This window comes from Etheostoma spectabile, chromosome 14, assembly GCF_008692095.1.
Source record: "Etheostoma spectabile isolate EspeVRDwgs_2016 chromosome 14, UIUC_Espe_1.0, whole genome shotgun sequence".
Classification (NCBI taxonomy): domain Eukaryota; kingdom Metazoa; phylum Chordata; class Actinopteri; order Perciformes; family Percidae; genus Etheostoma; species Etheostoma spectabile.
Genome location: NC_045746.1, coordinates 24,289,371 through 24,298,231, shown reverse-complemented (window position 1 = coordinate 24,298,231; position 8,861 = coordinate 24,289,371). Strand labels below are relative to the sequence as shown.

Below are 8,861 nucleotides of genomic sequence, written 5' to 3'. Positions count from 1 at the left end.
AAAGGCCACCCATCGACGGCTTCCTTAAAGGTCCAACATGTAATGTATTGACTGTAATAAATCCCCAAATGAGCCCAATGCATCATCAGATATTAATGAAACATGCTAAGTTGAAATATCTTTTCTGCTAACAATGCTAATGCCAGTAGTACGGTTCTGTGTTAAGACCTGTGTGTTGGTATCAACTGCCCAGTTTGGCAGCTAGGCCGGGTTGCCAGATATACAGTACCTGTACAAACTTAAACCCAGTGCACTACAGCTGTAACGTTAGGCAGCATTGGCGATGAAAGCAGCAAACAAATGTGTCAACTGAAACAGATTCTACCCGACCTAAAAAAAAACGGCATGTTTCTAACAGTTGCATGACCAGAGATGAACCTCTGGGTAAATATTGGAGATGTATTTGAAAGATGGAGACAGCTTAGAGCCCAAAAGGACACCGAGTTGACTAATTTCCCCCTGAACTGGTAAGCATTAGCTTCAGGGTAATTTATCACCGACATGGGACGGGCATTTAATGTCATTTCAATTTCAATTTCATTTCAATTGTGTACTCACATTGAATTATATAGCTAGAGTACCCGAGTTGGTTACATGCAAAAACAAATCAGACCCAGATGGTTAAGGACCGGGTAAGCGGACCACGGCCGTAGCTCACAACTGTGAGTTATTTTAGGCCAAGACAGGGAGGCTGTAAATTGGGAAGACCGTGAGTTTTCAGTGTGTTTAGCAATTGTTGCCGTAATTCTAAGCAAATAAAGGGTCTGTCCATCGGGTGGAGAGGACGGCAAGGTAGTGTAATTCTTAACGTAATCGTAACTCAAAGCCGAAAACATGGGTCTGTCAGTTCGGTACAGAGCTCCGCGTGAGCACAGCCTTTTAGGACTGTCAATATAGCTAGCATCTAACGTTAGCGGCTTTGCTGTGCTGTGAGTTAATGTCCTATGTGAGACAAGTGTCTAGCAACATTGTTGTCAATGCTGCGGTCTCAGCCTGGCAACCTCCGGAAACTTCGAGCCTGGGGAGGAAGGGGGCGGGGGAGACGACTCTCTCCAGTATTTTGAATTTGTGCTGCAGTAACTATTTTAAATACTAGCTGTCAGTATTACATATTGCACCTTTAAGTTAGATGAAAACGAGCCAAGTGAGACAAAGCCAAAGTAACCTGACTCTAACCCTAACCTTAAACATTACCATTACCAAACATTTTAATGTGATAAACAAAGAAATGTCCAATAATTCATGTTCACAATGTGGATGGATATGGATGTTTTGCTATTGTCTTGCCTAAGAAGGTCACTAGCAATGTAGACATGCTGTCTGGATTTACCCTGCAGAGATTTGAGGAGCAGTTAACCATAATCCTCCTAAATCCACTGGAAAATTCCAACACAAAGCAAGCGGAAGGTAGCGGGACATCCGAAAAGAGTGACATCAGGCGGGATTTCCAACAGAGCGAGGGCAACTCGGAAGTGGAAAGTCGTGGATATAGATATGCTTCCTATGACAGCATTAGGAGTGGAAAACAATTTGTGTGAACGTGGGTGAAGTGAACTCAGGCTAACCCGTGCTGCTCAGATCAACAAAACACCTAAAACATATGACCGTTCTAATAACTGCTGCACGGTGAAAATTTAACATGACCGTAGTAATGGGACCGGTCTATTTAATGTAACGGGTGCAGTTTTAAACACGTAGTAAACATTGTGAATCCCAACTAGTTAAGTTTAGGCAACAAAAATATTTAGGGTTAGTAAAACATCAGGCCGTGGTTTAAAATGAGCCATGCAAAACTACTAAAATGAGGACATACTGTGACATCACAGATGTCATTGCACCACTGGTCTGGATCAACGGAAGTACATATCCAGTTATTAGCCAGATGTCCCTCACTGAACTCCGAACTCGGACCTAGCAAGCTACACGCTGAAAATGGCAAATTTGAAGAAATATTTGATTGTGCAACAAGGCAGGGTTGTTTGGTTGTTTCGGGGAATGATTGTTAAGATTCACAAAGAATATGCTTATGGCATTTACTCTGTAACTGGGACATTTAGGGGCTAATTGGTGGAATTGATGTGCATGAAGTACACACGGCGATACACTGGTAGAAGACAAATGGCAACTACGTGTCCAGCTAATTTAAATAGCTCACGTTACTGTATTGTGTGAACTTGTGTTACCTTCATTTAATATTGTATGTGGCATTTTGTTTTGCGGGTTGAAAATGTTCCACCAAACACGTTCCTGCCTGAGACTATTTTGCAAAGCCACCGTCGCTGTGACCAGAGTTTAGTGCCGCCAAAGATGATGGTGATTGGTTTAAAGAAATAATAACAACCCAGAGCATTTGTTCCTCCTATCCTGTAATGTTTCTGTAGTGGAGCCAGACTTTACTCTGCATCGCTGTGGAGTCTAGCAATGCAAGACTGTTGCGTCACAGACTAAGGTTGGTAAATAAAACAACAGAAGATGGTGCTCTCTGATTGGGGTCAAGAATAAATCCAATAGAGATAGGAGATAGATTAAGTTAAAAAGAAACTTCAATGTGTTTTGGCAAAATTAATTAGAAGCATTTCATTTTTTTTAAGGTTATCCATCTTCCCACCACCCAAGGATTTAAGTCCCTGTTCAATCTTTGAAATGTCGTTTTTTTTTTATTCTTGGCTGTCGGCGATTGAGTGAGACACGTTGTCACGCTTGTCAAGAAGTGGATTTGTGACCTGAGGGGTGATGGATCTCCTGACATTTTGTTTGGCTTCTGTAAGCTGTCCCTGGCTTCGCTGCAGCTAATGAAGAGGAATCAAACCAAGGTCTCAGTGCTGCACGTGGCCTCCAGCCCATCAGCATAGACTGGGCCAAACGGCCCGCAGAACACACAGGAAGGGACTGAAGAGAACGCCAAGACAACAACAACAGTTGTACCGACTCCCCTGTATTATTTGACACACATTACTGATGTTAAGTTGGAAGAGAGATTTCGATTGAAACAATTTATGAACTTAATAATCACACTACTTACTTTGCAAAACAAATATAAGACCAATGTGACACATCTGAACAAACCACAACACTTATGCTAATGGAATGATAGCACAGCAAATGATCACTGAATGAGATACAGCTGCTACAGTACTGTCTATTTGAATTGCTTTGCTTATACAATTTGATGATGACTTAACTGGATGTATTTATACTTGTAAACTCCAGCTGTAAACACGTAAGGCGATTGCATGAAGGCTAAAGACAAGGTGTCAAATACCTCAAGATCTTAGCCGCACGTGAGCTAGAGCTCATCAAACCGGCGCTGAATATTAGACGTGGCTGAAGATGCATAAAGAGATTGGGACAGTTGGGAATTGGGGGGGGATTAATTTAGCCAGAAATTATCGGCACCAAGATAGTTTCTTGTACCGGTCAAGGTACAAAAACAAGGTACAAAAACACCGCAAAATGAATCATATTCAGTTACCCATCGGCTGCAATTTACTGATGCTGCCAAGTCAAATCTTACATTTAAAAGAGGTTTTAATGCAATAATTAAAATGTTATTTCACATTGTTAAATGGCAATGAACACATGTGCAAGAACCCTTTCATTTCAAGACTTCAGTTCAAGTCTTTCAACATAAACCATCAACTTCATATCACAGCGCAACAACGCTTTATGTAAGTTCAGGAAGTGTCTTTAGCTTAGCGGGCTGCTTATTGTTCACTGACACGAGATGCAGTAATTTGAAATGACAGGCCCTTTGGTTTATAACAAAGATTCATGCAGCCTTTTATGGAGAATCATTGAGCAAAAATAGAAATGCAAATACATAATAAAGTACATTTTCCAATATCACGTTCCTACACCAGGAAAAGTCTTGCCCAAGGTTCAGTCAGTACATTGTTAAATCATTTTTAAGGGTGTTTTTTTTTTAAATTTCAGAACAAGTTCAGATATATTTTTGGCAGAAATTAAATTACTCAATCAATCACTCTAGAGCTGCTGTGCTATTTGTACAGTATGTACATACAGCACATAAGCTTCCAGCTTATAGTCTTCTGCCCCATATAGAAAATCCTTATAAGTGTATTACATAACTAAATGAATCACGCTTATTTTTGCGATATTGAAAATGAGACAAACAGTTTTCCCTAAAAAGTGCAGGTGATTTAAACACATAACATCAACATCTCATTCAGTATGCAGGAGCATGATTCACATAACGTACATCGCTGTAAACTACCTGAGGAGTTCAGTTTTAACTTTGTGTTCCAACATTGCCTGATCGAGTAGCTCAAACGAGAAGATTAACACTTGTTCAGATATGTTTAAAATACCAGAGGTTTTGCTTTTAAGAAATAAAAAACAACTTTGTGAAAAAGAAACAATAAGTTTTATTACCTGCAAGTTTTATGTTCCCAAGCTGGTTAGTCCATTCAGCACACTGATGAGCTTGAGGAGGATTGGCTTTAGGTAGATAATTCTCTCTCTCTCTCGCCTCTCCTCTCTCTCTCTCTCCTCTCTCTCTCTCTCTCTCCTCTTCCTCTCTCTCTCTTCTCTCTCTCTCTCTCTCTCTCTCTCTCTCTCTCTCTCTCTCTCTCTCTCTCTCTCTCTCATGTACCTTCACCCTAGCTCATAACTAGCTCCCAACTGCCATTTTGTGTCAGGGGTTGCTTTTTTGCATGAGACTTGTGAATATTTTTAAGAAACTAATTCCTTACTCAACCATTGGGAGAAAGTTGGAGATGATCTGAGCAGGGCAGTGATCATCAGTAACTTAAAAACCTAATTTAAGCAAGAAGAGGTCTTTAGATTAACAGACCATCATAACTTTTATTTGGGCTTTAAATTACGCTAGTTTACAGAAGATGGAAAAAACAAATTTGAAATTTTTTTAAACTGAGTTTTTTTAACTCTGCAAACCCATTTCAGAGTGTTACACGGGCTGTAAGTTCTCACTGTGAAATCCCAGGGTTGGGTCAAACTCTATTTGAATTCCCTCTAATCACTTTGGCATCTGGCGTTCTTTTAATTGAAGATTAGGGTCAAGCCTTTGGCCTTGACCGAGCTCCCCGCAAATGTAACCACGCCCACCTATTTACAATTTTAGGTGCTTCACAATTCAAGTTTACGACTGAAGAAGTCCCAAAGACCTGATTGGCCCGGGTGACAGACCTATACCAATGATGAGTACACAACTAGTCAGAGATGTTATCTCAGTAAACATATTCTGGTGTTTCTGTTCAGTTTACCATCTAGGTTATGATAAATCAGTAAAACTCCTGCATTTAAAATGTTACTTAACTAAAAGTCTTTAAGTATCATCAGGAAAATGGACTATTAAAAATAAAAGTACTCACATTTTAGGGACGTTTTATTGTCTTATAATTTCTGCTGTACTTGTTGTATATTGTTGGGTAGTTTCATTTATAATAAAACTTTTTTATAAACTACGTGTGTTTTGTTTGCAGTAAGTAACTAAAGTACCTAAAGTAAAGTAACTAAAGCTGTCAGAATAATGTAGTAAAGAGTAAAAAGTACAATATCTTTCTCTGAATGTAGTGTAGAAGTAGAAAGTCGCATAAAAAGAAAAGACTCAAGTAAAGTACAAGTAACTCAAATGTGTACTTAAGTACAACACATAAGTAAATGGCCTTCTTTATATTCCACTACTGGTATGTATCAGCCACCTGTTCTCACTCCGAACTTGTAAAATACGGGTGCTTGGTCAGTGGCTCCCAGCGTAGGATATGACACAATGAACATCCTGGAAAGAAACCGAGCAGAGCAGCAGCGTCGGAGGATGTCGATTATAAGAGCAACAACGGTAGCAAGAAGTACAAAAGGCGGAAATTCTGCGTGGGGAGGTTGGTTGGGGGGGGGGGGGGGGGGGGGGGGGGGGGTGGTTGGGTCAAGTACCGGGGTTTGGGTCCCGCGTGTCACCAACGATCTTTTCCTAACCCAACAGTCCAATTCTCCTCCCGCGTGTCACATAAACGTCCCTTTCATAAGCCCACCCATGAGCTTTTCTTTAACCCAACTGCGTCAAAAGTGATGCCAATAGTCCCGACCAAGCTTGTTTAGATCTGATGCCAAAGGAGACTTTTAGCTTCAATACCAACGCCAAAGACACCTGACCAAGCGTCCATATTTTACAGGAAATTGGCCCCAAACTGCAGAAAGGTGTAAAAATAATCAAGCCTTTATTTCAAAATGAATGAACTTTTCCCCTTCAAGTTAATAGTCTGACAGTCTAAACTGTATACAGGAAAGAAATCCTACGAAACCAGAAAAATGTCCAAGTTTTTAAATAATCTTTATTTTCCTTTTCGTGCACTGTACATGTGCAAATGAAATGAGTTTTGAGGGCCTATAGATTCCATGTAGGTGTAATCATGCAGGTTCTCCAACAGACAGCAGGTATGTTGATGCTATTTTTACAGACCAGCTCCGCTTTCTAGTGCTGTTGACTGATAGATGTCATGAAATCATTTTAATCCCCCGATGTATTCATGCCAGAATGAAACAAAGCACTTCATGTGGTAAAATCATTTCACTCGGTGTAGAACTGACAGATATATTATAGTTTTCAGAGCAAGATTAGCACATTTTAAATACAACCACACAGGAATAAAACTATGAATAAATCTGAATATTTCTGTTCCAACTGTGGAATAGAAATGTCTGTGAAATATCATCTGATCTGTCATTTGATTGACAGCTCATACAAGCTGCAATGCTGTTACAAATGGCCTTATATAACCACTAAAACAGGATTTTAGGACTGATTTAAACGTTTTGATAGCAAAGTTGTGAAAGAAAAGAAGAGCTTTTGTTGCTTTTGAAAAACAATGTTTACATAATGATGGTTTGCACCTCCGTCTGTTTTTCACATATTTTGTTTCAGCCTTACAAAAACAAGTTCAAAAGAGATTTGTTGAATGTCTGATTTCTTTTTTTTTTATATTCCACAAAAACACCCATTTATGTTCAAGTTGTTTGCATGAAATCAAGCACTGGTATTTGTTTTCCTATTTTCACAAACTAAAGGCACCAAGTTCATGCTATGGAAAAAAAAAACCTTTCCTTTTTTTCTTGAATTGACATTCGAAATTAGAATTTAACCACTGACATCTGTGCCTGTTTTAATGATGTTAGCATAATGACTGTGGCATCATTACTCAGCCAACATCTCATTTTGTGAATTACATTATCTGGGTCATCACCTGAGGTAGAGGTCACAAAAGCTGTCAAACAATGAGGAATTATAGGAATAGGCCAGAGTCACCTTTTTTTTGCTCATACAGCATATAGCATAGCATTTAGTATCAATGCTGCAGCTTGGAGACGAAGAAAATAAAAAATAACAAGAAGAAAAATACAACTTGGTGCATAGGCACCGAATTAGTTTTTTTTGTCTGTGGCTCACAGGCGCACGCCCTTTAAAAAGAAAAAAGTAGTGAAAAACATTGCATTTCAGAACCTTAGGAAATGGACAGCTACCGACACAAACTCACATGACTATTAACTCGATAATGAAGCCGTAAAGTAGGCTCTCTTTTAACTCAGGACAGCGCCGCATCTCACAAATACAGATTACAGGAAAAACAGGAAATTAAGAATCAATGGAGCAGGGGACTGACAGCGACATAACCAGTCCCACTATGACAGATGTTCCATTTAGCAACAACTGCAATGTTTCATTTTTCAACGAATGTCGAGTATTTTCAAGCTCCAGAGCACCCATGGCATCGGCGCCTACAACTTGGTGGGCATTTTTGTTGCGCACAAAAGTATTTTAGTTTATGTTGTAGCGGCTCAGAAAGAAACCAAGCTTGAACCCCAGTAGCATGACTCACCGACAGGCAGCTTAAGATCGAAGTTTACTTTGGCCAAATACACGCAAGGATCGCAACCAGACAGTCAGATCAGGCGAACAAATCCAATAAGGGGCTCGGTAGAGAATCATTAAACGGCAGGCAGGATGAGGGATGCTAAGCTAGGCGGAAGCCTTTAGACAATTTGGCAAAGCCATGGGGTGCTTTTCATTACGCTCCCTTATGCTTCCTCTTGCCTTCCGTGACCCGGAAATCAATCCCAGAAGAGCGAGGAAAACACCCCCAAACACATTTTTTTGTTCCCGAGTTATACAAACAATTGAAGATGAGCCACACTTTGACAACTTTATTTCTACTGTGTTTAGAGAGACTTAAGTTCAGAAAAAAAGTAATGTCATTCACAGAAAGCACAGTGCTCCCTCTGCGTCGTGTTCTGCCATAATTACCGTAACACATCATCAAGACACTGCACACTTCATACATATGGTTATTTGGACCGTGACCTGCGGGTCATCGCTGACGCAGGTGGATAATTAGTTCTAATTGTCTTTTGTACAATAACAACCAAAGACAGAGGAGAGCTGCTGATGGAGGGCGTACATGGATGAATAACAAGGTCACGGAGAAAATGAAAGAACAAAACAGAAAGAACTGTCTACAGAAAAAGTCTCAGAGTGCATCTGCCTACATCTGTACAATATGAGTCACAGATTGAGAAAGACGGGTAAGGAAGGAGAGATGAGCTTGATTTGACACACCAGAAGGCCGCCATTGTTTCTTCAAAACCCCTCTTTTTTTACTTTCCAAACTTTGTTTTTGTTGCTTTTTTTATTATATTTTTACACTTCTGTCCTTTGATGGCAATCTCCTTTTCTCTCTCTGCCTCAGCAACTGCTTTAAGTCAGACAGAGAGCCACAAGAAAAGCAGCTGAGACAGCTTTGCTGTGACTGTGGTGACAATGATCCTACTTCTTTGGAAATTACATGAATAACCTACATAGTTCAACATCTAACTAAAATGAGTCTCTGTCT

The 8,861-nt window shown here is 39.9% G+C and overlaps 1 protein-coding gene across 1 annotated transcript in view; it reads right to left on the bottom strand.

The window, feature by feature from the left end:
- LOC116701512 (filaggrin-2) overlaps positions 1-4,500 on the bottom strand; it is a 23,846-nt gene extending 19,346 nt beyond the window's left edge. The window contains exon 1 of the mRNA XM_032535250.1: positions 4,393-4,500. The gene's annotated coding sequence lies outside the window, so the exon portion shown is untranslated. The remainder of the gene's footprint in view (positions 1-4,392) is intronic.
- Positions 4,501-8,861: the final 4,361 nt, after the last annotated feature.